Source organism: Heliangelus exortis, chromosome 1, assembly GCF_036169615.1.
Source record: "Heliangelus exortis chromosome 1, bHelExo1.hap1, whole genome shotgun sequence".
NCBI lineage: Eukaryota > Metazoa > Chordata > Aves > Apodiformes > Trochilidae > Heliangelus > Heliangelus exortis.
Window position 1 is genome coordinate 158,589,338 of NC_092422.1, and position 5,024 is coordinate 158,594,361.

Here is a 5,024-nt window from a genome sequence, read left to right on the forward strand (position 1 = left end):
GTGCAGCACCCGCAGGCAAATGTCCCCTTACCCTCCCGCCCTCCATCCCCGGCCGCACGCACACACTGCCCGGAGGCGGCTGCGCCGAGCCCGCCCTTTTCCTCAGGGCCGGCGAGGGAACCGTGCAGGCCGACATTGCCCGGGGGTGCCGCGGGAGGGCGAAAGGGCCCGCCAGGGACTGGCGAGCGGCACCTCGGGCTGTGTGAGGTGCCCCGCTTCCCCCTTCGGCCACAGCAGGGGGAGCAGGACCCGACGGCAGCACACAGACATTATTATTTTCTGCCGTCCTTCGCCTCGCTGGGTGACAGGCTTATTTTGCAGGAGGGCCTTGCCTGGAAAAAAAAAAATACTCGAAGGGATTGCGATTCTCCTTTTTTTTTTTTCTTCTGTAGCGCTTTCGCTTTCCGGGCGCCTAGCGGCGAGGCGCAGGGCTGTGAGTGTCAGCGTGGAAGCTCAAGAGCGGTGTTGCCATCCAAAGGACGGTCATACCCGGCTTCTCGTTCTCTGCGTCCCGTCGCCAAGCCTTTGCGGGACCGGCTCCTCCGGGACAGGGCTGGGCCATGCTCGGTTCCGCAGCCGGGCGGAGTAACGCGGGGGGCAGCGCGGAGACATCACCTCTCCCCCTCTACACTTAGTCGGCACCTTCGCAGACCCCAAATAATGCATTTATTACTATTTAGTGTAATGCTGTCCTCCACTGTCCTTTTTAATACGCAAAAACCCGGGCCTTCGTGGCGACTTAAAAAAACAGGGGCGAGGATATGTGTGTGCTGCTTCTGTGAAGTGGTGGTGTGTTCGTGCTTTTGGCCTTCTGTCGTTGTGTCTTTATTTCTAAGAAAAATAATAATAGTAATAAAAAATACCCAAGAGAGAGCATCCAGAGTGCCCCTGTCTGCCTTCCAAGCAAGTGAACACATAATACTTCGGAGCCCCGAAGTGTATTTTTAAAGAACAAGTTGCTGAAGTAGTATCTATTCTTTCAAAATGACCACACCGATTATTTCAAAATAAGTGCACATTACTTCCATGTCACATTTTTAATGAGAACTTATTGCTAGAGGAGAAGCGTGCCCCTCCTGAACCTTATATTCTTTAATGTTTTTGATGAGGAAGGTCAGTCCTGGGGTTTAAAACTTTCCCCCGGTTAGAGTGTGCATTTTAATTTTGGCAGCCGACCCCGCGATCGTTAAGTCATGAGCAGAGGTAATAACGAGGGAATGTACCATTTCAAAATAATCCGGAGGTATTATGTAGAGAATGGTACGGTCATATTTTATCACTGTGGTTTATCACACTGCTTAGAGTCACCGAGGGATCGTTCTGTTTAATGCATTTTACTAAGCACTGTATAAACCAGACATAAAGACAATGCCTGGCTAAAAAAGCTGCTTCCGTTAGAGAATTTGCATTACCTCGGGTCTAATTTGACCCCGATGTATTTAAAGAAGCAGAATTTTTTATAAAATGAATGTCGAATCACAGTATCTCAATCTTGGGCATATCCCATATTTAACACCGAGCTGGTTTAGGACGTACAAGGCCTAGCACAAAGGGGCAGGGTTGCTGCCTTGTGCAGAAAAGGTAAGAGATGTTGCAGGGAAAAAAAAAAAAAAAAAAAAAAAAAAAAAAAAAAAAAAAGAAGAAAAAGGTTCTTTCTCTCTGCAGTGAGAGCATCGTGAAGGAAAATCCGAGCAACAGTTCAGTGGTCAGGACCAGCACGTTGTGCTGAGCTGCCGGCTGCTCATCGTCCACTTTTATTGTTTATTTTGGGTTTCTTGTTGTTTTGGGGGGTTTTGTGTTTGATTTGGTTTGGTTTGGGGTTTTTTGTTGTTGTTTGGTTTTTCTTTGTTTTACTGAGTTCTCACCAATGTTTTCTGTTCAGGCCTGCGGTATTTAGCTATTTCTGCTGATAATTTAATGATGAGCGAGAGAAACGTGCGGGCCCGATCCTGCATCCCCGCCTGACAAGCCCCCCCCCTCCCACCCCTCTCAAAGCTAGGCTGGGGCAGAAGGACCGAAGGGTCCCAGCTGCTGCCCCTGTCACCCTGTTCGTGATGTGGTTTCTTCGCTTCCCCCGTGTGCTTAATCTGTCCCACGGCGTCTGAAGTCTTCAAGCTAGGCACAAAGCTGGGTCTCAGATACAGTGCTGTTAAGTTCTAGGAGACTGGGGGATTTTTTTCATGTCCCCACCTCGGAGGAAAAATCTGATCTGTCGCAAAGGCCGGACCCGGACGAAAAAGAAATCCTGCGTGTCGGGGTCATCACTCAGTTCTTGCACCCCAGCAGTTTTGCTACAGGGTTATTGGTTGGTGGCCCTTGTTCCGCAAAAAACAAAACAAAAAACCCCAACAACAACAAAAACCCAAGCTCCCCTCCCCCCCCCAAACAAACAAACAAACAAAAAACCCCCAAAACTCGGTGGGAGGAACATTTGCAGAGCGCCAGGCTTGTTTCTGCTGCGTGGGAATGCTTGCTTCCCGAGGAACAGACGAGGACGCCGGCTGGGAGCCTGCTAACACGTCTGTCTGTCCGTCCGTCTTGCTGTGTCTGCGGGTCCTGCTCCGGCGGCAACCGCTGAGGGCGGGCAGCTGCCACGCGTGTCCCCTGTCTTCTCCCACGGCCGTGCCAGGCGGGGTGCTGGCGGGGAGGGTGGGAAAAGTTCCGGGCAGGGAAAGGGGCAGCGCTCTTCCCGGTGTGACAGCTCGTCCCTGGGAAGGCACAGGCGGCTGCCGGCCCCGTCAATAATGCACCGCCGGGTAGAACTGGACCATGCGTTTGTGTCGGTGTCCGTCCCTCCTCTCAAAGGTGAAGGGAGAAAGGAAAATAAACCTGGGTCCTTCACAGGTCCTACCCAGCAGGCTTTTTTGTAGGGCCTCATTCTGGCCCCGCGTAAGTCAGTAGAAGTTTTGTCTTTCACTTATTACAGAAGTATAGTCAGGCCGTCCTTATCACCTCCTTTTTTTTTCTTTCTTCCCTTTTTTTTTTTTTTTTGCAAACTCTTATTAATTCTAATAAATGTAGGCACGAACTGGACAATAAAAATAAAATCAAACAAACAAAAAGCAGTAAAAGCCCGAATTAAAACAATCGATCAAAACAACAGAACCTCCAAAACCACCAACCCACAAGCAAAAAACCTGAAATAATGTTTTGTGATGTTGTGAAAATAAGTAATTAAAAATAAATTTTTCCTAACTAGGGTGATTAATAGCTATTGTAGTCTTGTTACCTAAAATGCTTTCTCCTTAAACTATTAAAGTCGTATTTCAAGCATTCAGTACATCTGAAATAGCGTGTTACCATGAGATCTTTAACATTTACTCTTTCAGCCCATATTTTAACTGTAAAAATAACAATAAGGTGATCGGGGATTTTAGAAACGTATCGTGTGGATGCCTTCTGCGCACAGGGACAGTGGTTTCTCCTCCCGTTCTCCTGTTTTGGTGTGGGTTTGTTTTTTGTTTTGGTTTGGGGTTTTTGTTTTTTTTTTGCCGCTGACTATTAATCCTTCAGCATCAACAAGCTTCCCTAGAAGGCACTGACAATTTTCGGGAATGGGCTGTTACTTTCCAGTAATTTGCAGACAAGCTCCGATGTGGTCTCATAATTAGTTCCTGTATTTATATATATTTATGATTTAAAACCAATTGCGGGAAAGCAGCCCTTCATAGTGGAACGTTTATAATCTATAATGTTGATTAGCTTCCCAACAGGGAGCTCTCGTCTCTATTCGTCGTGTTTTCCACCCACCTCCGCCAATTTACTATTGCTTCCAAAATATACCACATCTTTCGAGCAGAAAGGCCGGGGAGCTTCTTCTAAAACGTTATTTAACGCGAAATAACGACGCGTTTGAGCACTCAGAGTTGTACTACTAATTTCCAGTGTCTGTCCTTAAAATATTACCCCAAGTAAACATCCCACGTTGTCTTCAGGGCAGACGTTTGCTCTCCCAGCTCTTCCTGTGTCCTATTAATAGGACAAATCTGCCTGCACATGACCCTTCTTAATATTCGGTGACAATTTGCTTTGACTTGTCCCTAGCTGCAGGGTCCTCAAAAAAAAAAAAAAAAAAAAAAAAAAAAAGAAAAAAGAAAAAAGAAAAAAAATTTAAAATCTCTTTACCCTTTAGGGCGATTGATGGGGAGCTTGGGGTAGAAGAATCGCATATGTATATGTCTACAAACCAAGTTACATGGGGCACCTTGCCCGCACCTTGACAACAGGAATCTACTGGGTTTTATTAATAAATTGTGTTTAGTCTTGTATTATTATTTTTTTTCCCCCAAGGAAATGTGCTCTGGTTCGTATGCAAAAAGCAGAGCGGCCGTCGGGGACTTCCCGCTTATTTCCCCAAACTTTCGCAAGAGTTGTTAGGGCGAGAGGCGAAACCACGCTTTTAAAAAGCCTCTATTTAAACAACAAAAAACCCCCAAACAAACCGCCAAATACCCTTCCTATTTTTTTCTTTTAAGCTTCCTTAGGAAAACAAAAAAACATCTTTTTTTTTTTTTTTTTTTTTTTTTTTTTTTAAAGGTAAATTTATCACTTGCTGAGTGAGAAACCCAGCGCCTGCTGCCACCGTGGAAAGGATGCCGAGTGGGAAAGGCAAGCTGAACACCCCGTTAACATAATCGATGTCACCAGGTACACACCACCAGGACAATCGCAGCACATCCCGGCGGGGGCACCTCCGCTGGAAGGGGGGACCTGTACCCGAGACCCCCCTCCCCGCAGCTATGCGGGAGGGTCCCTACCTGCGACGGGGAGCCCCGGCTGCAGGTGCCTAGTTCTGTCCTCCCCCTAAAAAGCGCTACCTGCTTTTTGTCAGGTCTTGAAGTGATGGAGGATGCATTTGTTGGAAAATGGTCCATTTTCGTGAGGTGTTAGGAATGATGGAGAAACAGCTGGTAAAGGTAAGCTGGGAAGCTGTCTCCACCTCCCCCCCTGGTCACACCACCTCGCCACCCCCCTTTTTTAGAGATTAAAACCAGAGCGTATTTCCCCAGCAACTACCTAAAGGA